Source organism: Staurois parvus, unplaced genomic scaffold, assembly GCF_062004578.1.
Source record: "Staurois parvus isolate SC_StPar_1 unplaced genomic scaffold, SC_StPar_1.0 ptg000282l, whole genome shotgun sequence".
Lineage (NCBI taxonomy): Eukaryota > Metazoa > Chordata > Amphibia > Anura > Ranidae > Staurois > Staurois parvus.
The window spans coordinates 10,482,587-10,502,518 of NW_028318078.1; the positions used below are offsets into that span (position 1 = coordinate 10,482,587).

The window sequence follows — 19,932 nt, forward strand, 5'->3', positions numbered from 1 at the left end:
CCTCTTCCCATATTGCCATTTGCAATTAACTTGTCTTCTATTTTAAAATCTACTAGTGACTGGTGACTATTTCTGTACATCCAGAGAAAAAAAATCCCACCTTTGGTTGAATGCTTCTGTGGCTGTACTGCCAAGTAAATGGACCTTTTAATGTAGCTGTCTGATCAGTACAATTAGTGTTACAAAAAAAAAAAAAAAAATAATATATATATATATATATATATATATATGTAAGTGAGTAAGTGCACCTCAAATGTGCATTAGACTAGATGCACCCTGGGCTCCACCGTTACCTGGTAATTCATTTTGCATATATACGAGGGGCGTTCAAGTAAGACTAGGACTTTTGAGTTTATATAATAACAGAACAAGCTTCAAGGAGTAGAAACTGCAACATACTCTCTTGCTACATTCATACACTTATTCCAGAATTTAACTAATGCCTGCCAAGCTTCGGCATAGAAAGATTTGTCAGTACGTCTGAACCATCCTAGGACAGCCTGCTTCACTTCTTCATCATTGTGTTCACCGTTCTCACAGAAAGATTTGTCTCTTGTACAATTTCACAACAGGTTATGCATTGATTATCCAGAATCGGGCATTTCATGTGCTGAATGTTCACAGGAATGACTGTTGTAGGCAGGGAACCACCATGGCCGGGATCATCACTGATGGACATGTGGCCATCTTTGAAATATCTACACCATTCAAATGTCTTACTGCGATTGAGGACCTCATTACTTGCTTGAAGTCTTCTGTAGATATCTGTGGGTTTTACGCCTTGGTTCATCACAAACTTAATCACCACATGCTGTTCAATGCATGTAATAACAGTGTTGACTGCCATCTTGATTACCGATCTCTGGACTGGCCAACGACATGTGCGCAGCCTATCAATAATAGGTCAAACTTGCCACTTATTACTGTGTCTATTACCACCACGCTAGCATCCCTTTTTATACCTGTAAAATTAAAAGTCCTGGTTTGACATGAACACCCCTCGTATTTGCTGAAAATAGTGAAAAGTAAAAAATGCCTTTACTGTGTAGCAGCAAAAAATTATTGCTAAAACATGTAAAAATCATAATAATGCTTTCTCGGCACCAAAATGCTGGAGACTAAAACAGCTACTCCATAAAATAAAATTTGATCTTTTTATGCCAGAATGGTGACTAAGTCCTATAGCTTAGAAGCCTCATATGACTTTCAGCTGCCCTGAAAGCTGCCTTTGATAGTCTGTTAACAGTACTTATCTATTTCATGAATACCTTCTATATTATACACACCATGGAAACATACTACAACCAATTAGAAATTGTATTGTTATCAGGAATTAATTCAAACATCTAAAACCATATTAAAGCGGTAGTAAACATTTGCATTAAAATAAAAAATTCTCCCTGCAAGTTATAAATGCACATTTTTTTGCAGGTAAAAAAGTGTGCATTTATAATTTTTTCGTTGCAGGAGACTGTAAACCATGGTACCAGTGATCAGCAGATCCCTGGTGCCCTGCAGGTCTCCTGCAGATCTATCAGTATATTGGCTTGCCCATATGGGATGTATGGGATAGCAGATATACTGACAGGAAGACTCAGTGAACTACCACGGCGCTCCACAGTGCCGTGGCAGTTCATTGAGAACTACATGCCGACAGCTAGCGAGGGGGGAGAGGATCCCCCACTAGCCAGAGGTATAACTTGAAGCTTATGGGCCCCAATGCAAAAGCTGACCTGGGGCCCTCCACTACCTTCCACCATACACCAAGATGATCCCACAGCATGCCAAGACATGATAGCTGTATGGTGGCTGTCTCTCTCTTCTCTCTCTCCTGCTGCCATCTGCACATGCACACAAGGTGGGGGCAGGCAGGACACACTCTGAGCTGTTGGGTGAAAGCGGTATGTTTGTACGTAAAAGAGGAAACTCAGCAGGCTGTCTGACTTCCAGATCCACATACAAGTCCACCACTTTCATCCAGCAGCTAACAGTGTGACCTGCCTGCCCCCACCTTGTGTGCATGTGCAGGGCTAAGCAGGGACGGAGGGGGGGGGGGGTACTGTACTGGCCTGGGTGGGGGGCTGATCAGAGAGTGTGCCACTGCAGATATCATACCTTTTTTTCTTTAACTACTTTCTTTTATACGTTGTTAAACAGCACCCAGTTACCTGTCTCATTGCAAGGCTGCAGTGATATGGAGGTGTAGGATATTAGGAAAAAGTAACACCCTGCTTTCTGGTAATAACACATACCCTCCTGCCTCCTTGAATTGACAGATGACCCCTCTTTCAAGAGCCCCCCACTTCAGCTAATCATAGATGACTCCCTCCTCCTGTATAGACAGATGGCTTCCCCTCCTGGTAATGACACATGTCCCCCCACCAGGTAATGACAGATGACCCTTACCCCCATCAGGTAATGACAGATGACCCCCTCCCCCTACCAGGTAATGACAGATGACCCATTCCCCACTACCAGGTAAAGACAAATGACCTCCCTCCCCCCAACAGATAATGGCAGATGGCCTCTCCCCCCCCCCCACCAGGTAATGACAGATGATCCTCCCCTCCACCAGGTAATGATAGATGACCCCCCTCCTCCATCAGGTAATGACAGATGACCCCCCCCCCCGGTTAACAATATATGATCCCCCTCCCACACCAGGTAATCACAGATGCCCCCTCCCCCGCCAGGTAATGACAAATGACCCCCATCTTCAGGTACCCTCCTCCTAGAAAGGACACATGGCCTTCCAGGGAATTACTGATTCCCCCTCCCCACAATACTGGTAATGTCACATTATCCCCCTCTATGCTGACAATGACAGATTCCCCATCCAGCACCCCCTCAGCTCATCCTGCTCAAACTGTCACAGTAAAATCTGCAGCCTCTGGAGCCCACAGTCCCTCGGAGGCCCCTCAGGGAGTGTTGCAGGATTTTGTAAGAATTTTTGTGAGTGTCAGCAGGAGTTGTGGGGCGGTGTGTGTCCTCTGCAATGGCAGTAGTACCAGATTCTGGATGGTGCGCTCCTCCTCCTCCCTCACTCAGCTTGGTGACAGCTCGGTGTCCATCTCCACCTGGTTGTCAGCACTGACACTTTCTTGTCCAGCGGAGCTGGCCTCACCCCATCCTTCCTCCGCTACTCGCCAGCTCAGGGCTTGAAAATGGAGCCAAAGGCTCAGAGCTCAGAGCTCCTGTTTTTTCCAAACTTATCCTTTGAGGGCATAATGTGCTAGAATGTATGGCATACCAGGACATTAGGAAAGACTTACTTTAAAAATAAGCCCTCCAGTGGCACACTATCAGCGATGACAGGGCTTCCATCTTCACCTGGTCTTCCTTTCGGGTTTGTGGGAGCCAGCCATTTGAATGGCCGAGGTGTGATGGCGTCACTCCCGCTCATGTGCATGGAAGTAATGGCCCTGGCATGAAGCATTGAAGGGCATGAGTATGCCATCCCTTTAGAATGCATGCACCATTCATGTCACCAGCTGCAGAAATGGTGAATATCTCCTAAACGGTGCATGTTTAGGAGATATTCTTTGTACCTACAGGTAAGCTTTATTAAGTGTCCAAATGTTGTTTACTAACGCTATGACAATGTCTTTTGGGTTGTGCACCACATCCTTGCAGCATAGTCAGATCACAAATCTACTATGCATGGCTTTAAAATGCACCATAGCTTGATCAGTGCCTAATGTTAAATGCTCTTAGTTTTTACATTTTCTGTTTTGCATTTATATCTCTGAATTATATTAACAGAATTTCTGTATAAAGCATAGAAGCAACACTTCTGGTAAGTCAATTAAGATTTTGTGCTTTGGCTAAATGCAAAATGCGACAGGTTAGTGATAAGGGTTTTTTCTTCCAGTATATGTTCCTACATACCCTGCGCTTAATCATTTTGTAACAATCGAGATATGCTTAGCATTGTATTCTTTAGCTTCTAGAGCTCGCACCGGATTATATAGCAGTTTGCTTTCTTAATACAGGGGATCTGGCTCAGTATAAAATATACATTTGTGTCTCGCCACTATGGAGCTGGCTCGCCATCACAGGATAATTCCTGTATTACACATTTCACTCTCTCCTACTCTCCTCTCATTTAATTTTGATTGATTGATCTGCAGGTCACAGAGCCATGTTGAGGGGGCCATAATCTGCCTGACACTTCTCATTAGGTAGAAGGTGATTCAGACTATACAAAGAAGATCCTACACATTGCAGGATGGAGAAGGCTCATCGGTCACCTAAGTGACATCCTCAGAACAATATAAAAAAGCTAGATAACTGGATGGTTCCCTGTGAGCAAACTCTTGGCTGGGCCCCAGTCTCTCGACTCTGTGACATCCTTACTGCTTATCCGGGGGATCCTGGGATAACAGCATAATCAAAAACACCATGAGACAAGTAATGACATTGAGAGTTGTTATGTTGCTGTAGCAAATCTATGTTGTACATGACAATGGATGAGATGACTGTCATTTAACAGCTGAGTCTTCATAATGGCTGAAGAGTAAATTGACTTGGGCAGGTGTACTACAGCTGTGTACAAACTGTCCTTTGGCCTTTCACCAGGAGTGTATATGATATAGACATACATTCAAGCAGACAAATACATTGTTTCAATGTTCCTTTTCCCTCTGGCTCTTTTTCTTATTTCTCATGTGTTTTTTTTTTCTTTTTTCCCAATATGGTGCATGTGTTTTTTTTTCTCTATTATTTCTTCGCTCTGCATTTTCCCATCTGTAAATGCTAGAGTCCCCCACCTTTTCTAACACGTACAGTTTACTGTACACACAAGCCTGGCGGCTTCCCATTTTTTGCCTTCTGCTAGCTCTCTTCCTTCTCTTTCTGCTTCTTGGTTTCATGCTCCCTTTTTCTACATCACCGTATTCCATTTTTCTTGCTTCTCTTTTTTTCTTCGCCATCCTGATTCACAGATTCTCTTACACTTCATCCCCCATCCTGATTTTTTTTTCCTCTTTCCTTTCATTCAGGTCTGCCCCACAATAATCTTCTCTCTGGCTCAGTCTGGTGCTGCACTGGCTGAGAATGTTCACCCTTTGCAAGGATGCTCTCTCCGCTCCTATGATCTCTCTGTGGCTCTGCATGTGTCTCTCATCCATCATGCTACTGCCTTCTATGTGCTAGCAATCTCTCCTCTCCTGTGCGGTGTTTAATACCTGCTATCTTCTCTTCCATTTCTATCCCGTCCTCTACGACTAATTGCTATTATTGTTGTTTTGCTTAGAATTTATGCGACGATCAATTGTTGATGTTGATCAATTGTTTTCTTGTGGGCTTCTTCCATCCATCCTCTTAGCACCATCACTCTTTTTATGCTGTATTTGTTCTTCTATCTATCCCCCTCCTTCTTTCGCTCCCCTCCCTCCTTCTCTCTCTCTCTCTCCCTCGCTCTCCCTCGCTTGCTCGCTGTGTGGGTGCCTATCTGTTGGAGTAAGACAGCTGGGGAGATCTGGAAAGATTTCTGTCTGGGTGCCTGTCTCTGGCGCCGCGAGGGACACAGCTCTGCTGGTGACACCGTAAAGGGGGGAGCAGCGGTGACAAGAAGAGCACGGAAAGTGACAGGGACACCGGTTGCTAAGCGGATGAGCAGATTCTTAATGCCAGAGAGATGAGAGGCACAGACTGATGATACAGAGACACTGGTAAACTGCGTGACTGGTCACATATGTAGAAATATGTTGATGTCTATATGTATGTGCACATGCATACACGCACGCAGGCACGCACACCTAATTTCGGTTTTTATTCCTTATATGTGAGTCTGTTTTTGTGCTTAGAATTTGTCACTGAAGGATTGTGTTATTTTCTGATACATTTTCTGCTTTCTATGCTATGGATCCTTCTGTATGTTGTGTGTGATCTTGTACTGTATTCCACAGTGGTGGTGTCTGTAATTTTACAGTCTGTGTGCTGGGGTGAATGTGGGTGCTCATGTGATGGGAGCTTAATGCTGATGTGAGGTGTAACACGTGAATGTGTAGGTCTATGAGATCTCTCTGGGTGTGTTCTGATTTGAAATAGGTTCATTTATCTGGGATATTGCATCTGTAACCCGTTACGCATGTCTAGGTGTATTAGTCAGGTTCTGCACTAGTTTGTGTGTTTTTCTATGTAGCTTTACATCCATCCATGGCTTTAAAGGTCTGTAAATGATTGTACTTTTATGATATAGACAAGATATTCCTTCTTTTGTATTGATCTGTTCTTTAAGTCGTGATTCAGTATTTGTGTGTTGGTGTAGAGCAGGTGTGCTAGTGTATTATTAGTGTTTGTCAATGGAGTTTACTATGCATTTGCGCCAATAATATAAATACACAGGGTTATAGTAGACAAGTCTGTGTGTCTTCTTCAAATAGGATGCTCCTTTTTTACACAGTACAGTATATGTGTAGATGCCTTTACTTATCCTCAAATCTGGTGCTCTTTGCTGTATAGAAGAGACAAGCACAGCCAAGGCATATCTCTAGCCTGAATCTGTGTTGCGGGAGTTGCAGAGGAGTCACATAGGCTCTAGATGTCTAGTGGTGTCTGACGTTAGCTGCTGCTGCTAAGGACTTCTCCTCACTTGGATCAAAACCAGAAACTCTATATTGCTTTAGTCATTGTTTTTATCTGATCAGGAGCATCATTTCCATACTGTGACAATGATGAGAAATTTTCCAACTCCCATGCATGTCCTGTCATGATTAGGTTGTGGGTGGCTCTATCATTTTCTCCGAGGGGGTTTCCCATATATTTTTGGAATTCAAGAACATCTCTTCTATGTTATGATTGCTCTCAGTAAGTCATAATTGACCATATTATCATCGGTGCTTTACCACTACATTTTTCCAGTCATGTAGAAAACAAGTTTACATTTAGTGACACAGTAGGGGTAGAAAGGTATCATGCCTTTCGCTGGTGATAATTCCACATTAAGATTCATTTTAAGATGAGATTTCTTTTCACTATAACTTGGAGAACTGTCTGGCATCTTATCTATGAACAGTTTGGGAGAACTTGAGCAGGTGTTGCAGAGGTTCTTCCCGGGACATTGGAAAGCCAAACAATGAAGGACAGACATTGCAGTTCTAATTATTCAAAGTTAAATTATCATATATATTAAAGTGTCTTTAAACCCTTATAGTGTAGTTCTTAATTTTTTACCATTTGGCCTGATAAAAAAAAAACAAGTGGAAGTGTTTTGTTAAAGCTGCTCTGTGTCCTATGCACACTTCTTATGTCATCTCAAGGGGTCCTCCTAGTTCTTATCTTGCGCTACAGAACAATGAAGCATTTTATACACATATAGATTTTTTTTCAATCAGCCTGTGGGCTGAACGTAAATGTCTAACAAATTCCTCTATCCACGCTATACAGCGCAAATGGACAAATCTTCCACTGCAGCTTCTATGCTTTGACAGATGCTGTTCAGCCAACAATTTTCCACCTAGATCCTTTTATTTTTTCCCTAAGAAAGTTGGCTTACAGGCATCTGTTACATCAACCCACTGGCTGTCAGAACACCCAGCTACATCTACTTGGATGCAGCTGCTGTTCGGTCAACAAATTTTCACCTGGCTCCTTTGATTTTTTTTATGTTTTTGAAGGATGTCAGATAAAAGGGGCCATCAGAGCAACCCACTGATCAGATTTTGGCTGGTTTATCAGGAACCAGACACAGTTCAAACAGTGTATAGACAGTTTTGGTCCCTATGCTGTAGAGATTATGAGGATCAGTTGGATTACATAGTTTGACAACTAGCAACTGGGCAGGGCTGACAAATCTTGCAATCTCAGTCCACAAAAAGGCTTATGGTGGCATTCCACATAAGCAAATTGGACTCTAAGTACATTTCTGGCCGATAAACAGGTATTTGTCTGTATTTGCAAAATCAAACAAGGGGAAATTTGCATGTATTGCTAAAATAAGTACTTTAATCTGCAGTAGGACATTTACAAAAGGTCAAACCACTAAACTGTCCATATATCCAAAGCTACTTAGCTGTAAGCATATTTGTTGTAATGCCAATTTTCACCTGATTAACACAAATCAACCAGACTGGGTGACTATCATCTACCTACAGATATCTTCAATGTGGCTTATATTCAAAAATATGGCTAGCTGATTTGAGGGTTAGGCACCTAGAACTCTAGAAGATGTATGATCACATTTGAACATATCGGAACCTTTCAGGTTGTAAGCTAGATATATGGAATGCATGCAGGGGATTTGGCATGTAGAAGGGGCAAGATATGAAAAATTATGGGATGGTTAGACAAGACCTGGCTGCAAGAAATAGGGGTTGACTTACTAAAGACAAATAGACTGTGCAGTTTGCAAGTGCAGTTGCTCCAGAGCTTAGTAAATGAGCAAAAGCTCTGCTGGCATCTATTTCTACAATCATGTACAAGCAAAAATGGTGTTTTTTTATGTTACTTGCATGTGATTGGGTATTCTTTGCAAAATAAAGCTTTGTCTCATTTACTAAGCTATGGAACAACTCAACTTGCAACGTGCACAATTTGCCTTTAGTAATTCAACCCCATAGAATCAAATATCACGGCCATGAGTTGTCAAAAGACAGTTTTTTCGACAAATTAGGTAAACCTTTGCTATCTCACACTATGATTGCTATTCAATACATTTTGAAAAACAATGAAACCGTACATGAAAAAAATGGTTACTGATTTCCTTTGAAAATCTAATATTAAATGATAATAAACATACCACCCAACTAACAGACCACCCAGGAATAAAGCTGATAGTAGACATCAGAGGAAGGCCAGACTTTCAGGCACAATCCCACCATTTTGAAGACATACAATTTCTAGGTCTAGCTTCAGGCATGAATGCTCAGGTAGTTTGAACCTGCTTTTGCTTATGCTATGAAGCAAAAAAGGAGGGAGGCTTATACAATCACTACCAGTGTTGTCTTAAAGTATCTCAAGGGAAACAGCAAAGATTAGAGGTGTCTGTCTGTCAGTGTCCATAGACATGAGGATACATCCAAATCTAGGCAATCATCTCATGTCTATGATCATCATTAGACAATCTGGGCATTCCTTACTGTTTGAGCTGTACATATAAACTGAGCTATTTATCTAATATCAAGATGCTGAAGCACCCACATAAATGATGGTTCTGTGCAATTTAATGATATTAATATCTGTCTCTAGGATTCTTCAATGCATCAAAATTCCTGTCACTTATCCATAGGGTTTATATGGTACCTGTCTCATTAGGCTTTTGCCTGAGGGTCTCAATGATTCTTGAATGGTAACTAAGAGAAATAAAAGGAAGAACTATCAGCTGAATTAGAAAATCAGGGCTGGATTGTCATCACCAGTCTCTGCAGACATACATTTGGTGTCCTAAGTTATACCCCTCTGCTAGGATCACCCAACCGAACAGTTCTTTGTTTTTTGGCTCTTAACATTGCTTTAAATATTATAATATTGCGTAAATAGATTTCCATGTAAATACTACTTCTACTGATGATAAAAAACGTGTTGCAATGCCCTATACCAGAAAACCAGAAAAAAAAATCACCTTTTTGCCCCTGTAGCCCATAGGCCTGCGTCTACTGTGTCTACTATTAAATCTGGCCCAGGGGATAATTATATGCAGTAAGCAGAATATTTTGTTTTTATATCATTCTTACTGTATTTTTAAACTTACCAAACTAAAAATTACCTAGATGAATGGTTGGCATATACAAGTTTGTATAATTTTACGGCTGTTAAGCTTTCTGTTGTGATTGCCTCACATGAAAAAATTGCTGGTGATGGACATTCCTCTATCTGAAAGGTATGTCACTTCTATTAGCTATGCCACTTCCGTGGGTTTTAGGGGTCTTGTACTGCATTTTCCTTTCCCCTTGCACTACAAGATCCCTTCATGAGCCCTGTTAAGTAGCTACTGCACCACTGAAAATATTAATGGAGCTTCATTCTGCTCATCTCTGCATTACTATTTGCAGGATAAAGAAATATTTTGAAACCATTTTTCTGAGTCATGATACTGGTTGTTAGTTTGGAAGGGGAGTTCCAAAACCAGTTCTGAAAACCTCTATTTCTCCTAAATCTATAATTTATCTCAAGAGCCAATATTGTACCTCCACCTCAGATGGCTCTTTTTCCTGATCTCATCAATGGACAACACACAAAACCTTTACAATTATCACAAGGAAGAAGCAATTGATATTTCAAGCAGTGACAACTTGTAATCTTTGTATTCCTAAAGTAGAAATATAGGCATTTTTTTTCTTTTTGGATACAATAAGGGAGGGTGATAGTACCTGTCAGTCTTTTCCATCTGCATCCTATTAGGGAGCTTTACCTTCAGTTCCTGTCCCATAGCCAAAACAGGAAATGGGAAGAGACCCCTCCAAATTAAGGGAATTCCTTGGTCACCAGGTCACTAAGAACTAGTATCCGCATTCCTCTCTATTACTTTTCTGGGGACAATTGGGATTTTGGACAAGTAGAGAGGGTGAATCTCCTTAACAAGGGCAGAGGTAGCAATGCAAACCTAATAGGCGTTTTAATCCTTCTCCATTCTGTCCAAAGCTAAAAAAAAAAAAAGTTTTGCCTTTAGTTTTACTTTAAGTATACAGTATGTTCATAATCTGTATTCATAATATCCTTAAATTTTTGAATGTTCCTCACTCTTAACAATGATCACCAATAGGAATGAGCTTGGGTCCGGTGCAAACCCAACTTCATACAAACATGGAAGTAGGCTGACAGTGTGGGCCCAAATAGCTGCAACTGAGGTGGAATGCATTGTCAAAAAAAATCCCAATAAGTGTATATTAATTGGTTTAAATGAAAGTTATAGCATCTACAAGTATATATACTGAAATTTTTGTTTATTTATTTTTTTATACTAGTAATGGCGGTGATCAGTGACTTATAGCGGGACTCCAGGACTGCAGCGGGCATTCTGACACTGACTCTGGGTGGAAACTGACTAACTGCCACTGACATCTCCAGTGACACTAATACAGTGACCATTGCTAATAAATAATACTGACACTGTACTTGTGACACTGGGCAGGAAGGGGTTAACATCAGGGGTGATCAAAGGGTTAAAAAAATGGCAATCAAGGGGTTAATTACTATCTAAGGAAGAGAAGATCCAGCTGGATTCTGTGCCTGTATTTACAAATACAGGCACACCTCTGCTTCTCCAATTGTTTCAAGAGATGCAGCGAATGATGGCAGGTGTTAGCAAGGGGGACATGCGCATGCACGCTCCAAACCCGTAAAAACACAGTGACATACCGGTACAGGCACATACAGGCACAGCTCTGCTTCTCCAATTGTTGCAGGAGATCAGCTGCTGCCAAACATGTCCTGCAGCAAATTATGGCAGGGTTTAGCAGGGGGGTGCGCACATGCGTGATCCAAACCTGTAAAAACACAGCAACGTATGGGTACGTCACTGGTCTTGTAGCTGCCGCCCATCTGCAGTACATTGCGGGCGGGAGGTCTTTAAGTTGTTAATAATAGTAATAATAATATTAATATCAGTAATAACAATGCAGTAGGATTATTAGTATTAACATTGTTACTTTTATTATGGTTTTCTATCTATTGTGATGCCAGTTTTTTAGGACATTTATTTGGAAGCAGATGTACAATATAGACAATATGAGAAAAAGCACGCAGTCTGTACCTCCAGTATGTGTCATAGCCAGCTAATCAATATTTACCTTAATTAGATATGCTATCTCTGAGCAGCTTGTTTCATTCAGTAAATGATTTCTCAGTGATTTCTATCTATCTACAGTAGGTAGTCTTGCTTGGCTTGTGGAGGGTCTTAAAGTACATTTTCCATATAAAATTCCAAAATGAAATAAAGGAGACAAAGTAGTTAGTCATTAATATGTTAATTAAAATGTATGTAAACTCCAACAATGAATCTCTCTTGTTTGCTCCATTTTGATCCATTAAATATACAGCCAAAAGTGTTTTCCTGTATCTATTTGAAAATTAAAAAAACAAACTGTTGTTTTTGCCTGAAATCCAGTAAGGTGATAACTCCCTGTGTTCCCTGCCTCTAGTGCACTATTTGTTGGAATTGTTTCCAGCTACCTCTCTGGATTACAATTAGTGCTGGATTTATATGAGGGCAAAAGGGGCAACTGCCCTGGGCCCCCTTGACAAAAGGGCCCCCCTCTATACAAAAATAATATAAAACAATATAAACATTATATAAAATAATAAAAAATAAATAACAATAAAGGAATATAAAATATAAAATAATAAAAAAATGACTCTCTTTTATTAAAAGTATTTTTGGAAGTAATATTTTGCCTGCCATCATCTGTAAAAGTTTTTACTCTGGACTGGTATATTGTGCCATTTCTAATATTTAATTTTGGCGGCTCAAGCAAACCACACAGAGAGCGCTTACACTCTAAAGGAAGGTGGCCTATGACTCTGTGTTTGTGCATCCATGACCTGAGAATGACATTGTGTCATGTATTTGAAAAATGTGTGATTGTTATTGAAAATGTAAACCAACTCCATGTATGAGGGGCCCCAAACCTGAAGTGCCTCAAGCCCCCCCAAGGTCTAAATCTGTCCCTAGTTACAGTACATCTCCTCCTCATGGAAAGAGAAGAAGAAGTGTTTTGTAGTCCTAAATCCCTTCTTATCCTAGGTTTGTATACTACTTTCTGCAGTAAGTTAGCATTGTCAACCTAGGGCAGCAATTGTGTTACCGGCAGAATCACCAGGTAAACTTGGAAAAAAAAGTCTGTAAAAAGGAAAAGGAATACAGTCACCACATCTAAGGACTGGTAATCTGTGAAATATTGTTTTGTTCCTGGCTTTAGATATTCTTGCACATAAGTCATTTTGGGTATAAGAGTATTTCAAACATCATTGGATTCTCTTATACAATGCAAAATATAAAGTCAGAACAATTTCAAAGCAAATTTTTTAGAGCACAAAAATGTCCTTTCTAAAAACCTGGATGGGCCTTTTTCTCCCAGAGAACCCTAACAGAAGGATCTACAAATTCAGATTTTATTTACAGCATTTTCTGGTAAAAACTAACTTTGTAGCAACACTATTTTGAAGCCATAATGCTCTTCCATCATTAAAGTCATGTTTACAGCTACTTTCAGTTACTACTGTGAGAGCTATTACACAGAGGGGTAAAATGTAATTAGATGGGAAGTCCTATTTAAAGCTTCAAAAACGTATCAAATCACACCAGCTTTAGGTCAGAAAATCAATACAAGTGTGAGGTATCCCATTTTGCAGTCCCCAATGCTTGTGAGTACACAGTGGGCTATAGAGATGGACATTGCATTCCTGATTTGGCTTCCATGATTATAAGATCCAGGCTGGGGGCTTTGCATGCAATGAAGATGAATAGATTCACCACATTCCACATTATTGGCAGAGTCTGCGAATGACTGCTTCTATTAGAGAGCTTTCACATGTGTTTGAATTGCAATAAACTTCTTTAACAAACAATAAAACAATTTTTGATTTGTTAAAATTCCATTTATTTCCACTCTTTAAACTGGTCAAGGACCTCAGGAAAAGAAAAGACTGGCTGTTAGTAACAAAAAAGTCAAATGTGTCCAGAGAATCTTTAGAAACTTTTTAAATACCAATATGTCTTTCACCAATGGAACCTCCTGATACGTGTTCTGCCTGCTTTTACACAATTTAAAATGTAATTTAAAACTATAACTTGAAAATCAAGACAGGATTCATGTAAATGTGCAATATGAAAGATAAATAGTATGTGTCCTTTTTTATATAACAAATTTCTAAAAGCCCTAGTTGTTTTCTACAGGATATTGGGGGAGTTAGTGATATTCTATTGAAATTTTAAGCTTTTCACCTATTTGTTAGAGGAATGGCTATACAATTTAATGGCAAGTGAATTGAGAGCTTGTGTTAAGGTTTTGGCTCCCTATGACAGTCTATGTCCTTGAATAGCTGAACTGCACATTATCTATGTAATCATGCTTGCTGCCTTGGAGCTAATCGTCTGTCAATGTTTTTCTTAAGATTGTGATGTTCTGGATAACACTTTTATACATGTTGTATTCTTCCTGGCTCGATTTTATAATTGCATCTAGAAATATACCCAGCCTACCACCATCCCTACAGTCTAGATATACTGTAAATATATAAACTGTTGGTAGTAAGTTGTCTTTATATGTTTGCTCATTTTTGCTTATGAATGTTATGTATGGCCAACATAATAATGGCCATATACAAAGCAAACTCTAGGCTAATACACCCATTCTCAACCAGCTCTTAATTGGAAAAACATCCAATTTCTGAAGTCAATTTAAATCTGGCTCTTTTGGCCTTGAAAAAATATATTAGGTTCAAAGACAAGGCAGCAATGTGGGCTAGATCCTCCTCCCTTCCTTTTCACCTCAGCCAAGACATTGTACTTCCATTGACTGTACTGATATCTGCGGAGGTTACTACTGCTTTCAGGGAGCTCTTTGAGCTTCAGGCAGTCCCAAGTTCTTTGTTTTTTTAGTGGCCCTTTTTTAGTTTTGTCTTCCTCAATGAACAATGTACCCACCATCATACTTTTCTTGAGTTCATTAAGGGAAACAGGTCCCACACTTCTGCATTTAAGGTCTGGCTTTCTGTACTTTTTTGTTACAGATTTGAGGAATGCTGAGATGGGGAGGGGTTATACCAGGCTGGTCAATGTTTTTTGTTTGTCAGTGACCAAATCCTCTTGTAGACAGCACTATAACCCAGTTGTCTCTGAATCCTCTGTCCTTCAGTTAACGCAATGAAGAAAAGTATTCCACAATGAGTACAATAATCCAGTTTTTTATTTCATTTTGGTAAATAATCTGAAGAAAGTATTTTTTTTTGATAAATCAGTTACATAGTTATTCTGATTGAGAAAAGACACAGGTCCATCTAGTTCAACCTATAAAGGGGGGAAAAAAGTTATACAATCCTATATATACAGTCCTATACCTACAGTTAATTCAGAGGAAGGCAAAAATCCCCAATAAAGCATTATCCAATTTTCTCCAGCAGTTGAAAAAAATTCCTTTCTGATCCCTCAAGAGGCAATTGAATATTCCCTGGATCAGCTTTACCTATAAATACAATATTAGTATCCAACTATAGTATGTGCATTTAGGAAAGAATGCAGGCCATTTTTAAATCAATCTACTGAGCAAGCCAGAACCATCTCTTGAAGGAGTCTATTCCACATTTTCACAGCTCTTACTGTGAAGAAGCCTTTCTATACTTGGAGATTAAATCTCTTTTCCTCCACACGTAAAGAGTGCTCCCTTGTCCTCTGTGATGACCTAAAAGTGAATAACTCAACACCAAGTTCACTATGTGGACAACTTATGTATTTATACATGTTGATATCCCCCCTTAATATCCTCTACTCAGTCGGGAATAAATTCAGTTTCTCTAGTCTTTCCTCATAGCTGAGCTCATCCATGCCTCTTATCAATTTGGTTGCCCTTTTCTGTACTTTCTCCAGTTCTCCAATATAATTTTTGTGAACTGGTGGCCAAAACTGAACTGCATATTCCAAGAGGTCTTACTAATGATTTGTACTGGGGCTATCTCTGAAGTGTATACCTCTCTTAATACAAGAGAGGATTTTGCTCGCTTTGGAAACTGCAGCTTGGCATTGCATGCCATTATTAAGCTTATGATCTACCAGAACACCCGGATTCTTCTCCACCATTGATTCCCCCAGTTGTACTCCCCCTAGTACGTATGATGCGTGCATCTTTTTAGCCCCCAAGTGCATTAAATTCAAGCATTACATTTGGGACTGTCAAAAGCAGCTAGATTATGGAAAGATAAGGAAAGTGTTCCCAATTTTAAAAATCATTTAAATAAATAAGTTTTTTCTGACTACCTAACAGACAATAATGAGCACTTGCAGTGATTAGAGGCACAATTCCTTGTACAGGCAAGGATCATGGTGAATCTTGTGCTCCAATATCTTGTTCAAGGTCAGAGAGATATCATCCCATCTGTCTTTCTTCGAAAGATATGGCCATCTGTGACCACCCATACAATAGATTACAGTCTTAAAGTAGATCTAAGCCCACTCAGTAAAAGCTCTGTAATCTCAATAGTTGTTTTAAATCATTTTAATATGCAGCTGTCATTAAAAAGAATATCTGTTGATCTGGCGAAGTCTGTCCTTGTTGAGGCATTTCCTGTTATAGGGTGACAACTCTTCCAATTGCTGTCACACATTGGGAACTTGTCATATGTGATCTTGGTGATGAACATAAGTGGCTATGGTCCACAGTTGTCAACTGCAGTTGCATTTAGAAGTTAGGAGGCCAGAGGCTGGAGGAGATGAGCAGTACTGAGATGAAAAAGCATAAAAATGGAGAAAACAGTAAATTATGAAAAGAATTATACAAACTGTTAGCGGTTAGATCCAATTGAACAAAATCTACTATTAATCAAAGCATCAATGATCCAAAGCAATGTCTGATCAGCCTAAATTGCTGCACAAAATCACCTAAAATCATTTCAAAATTACAAAGATATTAAATCTTTGCTTATTCTTCAAAAAACTTTGTAAGTTTAGAGTCAACTTTAAAGAAATATTACTACTTCTATTTGCATATGGAAAACAATTGTTTCCCTTTACAGTGCTAGAGTAGAGACGTTCACCAGATGATTTTTTTTAATATAGAGTACGGAATTGTTAAAACCTCTTTCAGGTCATTTTGCTGTCTATGCCCTGTGGGGTTATTTCATTCATTTCCTGTTCTAGAGTTGCAACAGGAAATTAGAATAATTGTCACAAAAGAAAGGGACATACCTGTCTTAGGCAGTGGTCACCAGAACATTTGTCCTCGAAGATTTACCCTTACCTTTTATTCTGGTGTAACTCTAAAATTTTGGCTTTGACACAACTTTCTGTTTTGTTGACAATACTAACCAGAACAAATATAGGGTGAATCTCTGTGGGGCCAAAGACAGGAAGAAAAAGTTGACAGAGGACTCTTCCCCACTCTATTAACAAAAATATATATTTATTTTGCCTTTAAATACATTTTAGTATATGGAATTTATGGCCCTTTGGAAACCTCCTCCTGATGGCTGCCAGCAGCACTTTGAATGGGCTTTATTGCCATATTGCAGAGCGGATTCCCAATCATGTGAATCATCATATGGTCCTACACAGCTCCGAAACATTGCACTATGTCCTCTGCGATCATTGTTCAATAAATATTTGAACGCTATTGCACTATCCGTGGTGTGCTGGCGAATATGTGCATTTGTGCTGCTACTGGCTCAATAGTCGTGACCATGAGCTGTTTGGGACAGCTTGGTCAATGTGCTGGAAGTGGGCAATAGACATGCTCTCAGTACACAAACTCAGACCACCGTGGACACATATGTGCAGTAGTTGGACAATAAAGCCCACTCTTCCTGCCACCACATGCATTGTGTAGTTGAGAAGAGGTTAACAAGGACTTGTTCAAATAGCATTGCTGACCTGATAACAAGCAGTGTTTTGGTAGCATGGCCTTGTATTAACAAGGAACTATGTTGGTAGTTTTGTCCCTCTATTAAAACATGTTTTGGAAACATGGCTTCTTGATTACATTCACTGGATTGACAGCATGGTCCAACTGGTAACTAGGCCTTGTTCCATGAGCATGACACGGCATTGGCAGCATGCCACCTGTAGTACCATGTTACCAGTTCTCACCTGCAGTTGCATTTAGAAGTTAGGTGGCCAGAGGGTGGAGGAGATCAGCAGCACTGATATGAAAAAGCATAATAATGGAGAAAACAGTAAATTATGAAAAAAATTATACAAACTAAATGTGTTAGGGGTTCGATCCAATTTAACAAAATCTACTATTAATCAAAACAACAATGATCCAAAACAATGTCTGATCAGCCTAAATTGCTGAACAAAATTTCACAATCAACCACAGTGTGTTCACCTAAAATCAATTCAAAATTACAAAGATATTAAATCTTTGCTTATTCTTCAAAAAACTTTGCAAGCTTAGAGTCAACTTTAAAGAAATATTACTACTGCTATTTGTGGGAGTATGGAAAACAATTGTTTCCCTTTACAGTGCTAGAGTAGAGAAGTTCACCACATGATTAATGTTGTGAATGGCCATGATTGACCACAGCTTCACAAAAATGTCCTATGTGATCATTCTTCAATAAATATTTGACAGTTATTGAATGATCCTTGTTGTGCTGGCGAATATGTGCATTTGTGCTGTTACTGGCTCAATAGTCGTGACCAAGAACTGTTGGGGACAGCTTGGTCAATGTGCTGGAAGTGGGCAATAGGCATGCTCTCAGCACACAAACTCAGACCACTGGACATTAAAGCCCACTCTTCCTGCCACCACATGCATTGTGTGATTGAGGTGAACAAGGACTTGTTGAGATAGCATAGCTGACCTGATAACAAGCAGTGTTTTGGTAGCATGGCCTCATGGTAACAAGGATCTATGTTGGTAGTTTTGTCCCTCTATTAAAACTTGTTTTGGAAACAAGGCTTCTTGATTACATTCACTGGATTGACAGCATGGTCCCACTGGTAACTAGGCCTTGTTCCATGAGCATGACACGGCTTTGGCAGCATTCCACCTGTAGTACCATGTTACCATGTTGTTATCCTGGTTCCTAAAGATATGTAAACTTTTCTTCCTACTATTAAATAATTATTGAAAAAACTGAACAAAATAAAGAAGCCTAGAACAAAAATGTATAAATAAAAAAGCTGACATTAGATGACAGTTATACAAAAAAATATGTGATACAACGAAACAAAACACTGCTAGCCTGAATAATGTGATCCATTTACATTTTAATAAATATACTGAATTGTCTGTTAAGGCTCAGGGTCAGTAATATACAAAGAGAACTGCTGTAATGAAGATATACCGTATGCTTCAACACAGCAAGCATGCTAACAGATGCAGTGCACGTTACTTGCTAACGAGGCGCATCTTCTTTTATGCATATCCCAAGCGGCTAAAATATTCAGGTTAGCTATTAAGTAATTCTGGCCCTGCTCAGTTCAAGCATTGCCCCTGAAGTAAGGACAATGAAAGTAGATAGCAAGTGCAAACATAGAAACCAAGTAGACAGAATTACAGGAAAAATGTATAGAGCTAATTCATAAAAGCTGATGTAAAAGAATAATTGCAGTCTATACATAAACCTTTCTATACAGTAGATTACAGGGGAAAAGCTGTTTAAAATCTCTCAATATACCCTATTAAACCAAACTCCAGCTACAACATTTTTTAAAATCTTAAATAGGGTGGCACAGGCTTGGAACCTCTGTAAGATTTATATTGCTGTCCCATTCAGAAAGATAGCCCCTCACATTTTGTACTGTCACCTAAACAGAGAAAAAAAGGAAATAACCTCAACAGGCATAGCAACTGAACCTGACAGAGATTCTAACCTTCTTCGTTCTGCTTGAGAAAATGTTTCTATTGCTGTCTGAATCCCTATTAAAAGGACCTTTCAGTAAAAGCTAACCGCTATCTACTAGCTAACCGACCTTGACCAAATCTAAAATCTCTGTGAAATTAAAACAAAGGACAAACAGAAATAGTACAAAATACTTACTGCAGACTAAACAAAAGTGTCAAACACCTCACATTATAACTAGCCCTTAGAACAGTGATCTCCAAACTGTGGCCTGGGGGCCAAATGCTGCCCTTTGCTTGCCTTCATCCAGCCCTTGGGACACTATTCCTCCCACTGTTACAAGACAACTGACATCAACAATGGGGCACCATTTTTCCCATTGACACCAACAATTAGGGTGCTATTCCTCCCAAAGATACCAACAGCGGGGCATTATTTCTCCCCCAATGGCAAATGTGATGTTTTCTCCTACTGATGCAAGGAAAATGTCCATAC

General features: G+C 39.7%; 1 protein-coding gene across 1 annotated transcript in view; it reads left to right on the forward strand.

Annotated features, from left to right (window-relative positions):
* Nucleotides 1–4,889: 4,889 nt before the first annotated feature.
* ELFN2 (extracellular leucine rich repeat and fibronectin type III domain containing 2) overlaps nucleotides 4,890–19,932 on the forward strand; it is a 176,513-nt gene continuing 161,470 nt past the window's right edge. The window contains exon 1 of the mRNA XM_089681936.1: nucleotides 4,890–5,672. The gene's annotated coding sequence lies outside the window, so the exon portion shown is untranslated. The remainder of the gene's footprint in view (nucleotides 5,673–19,932) is intronic.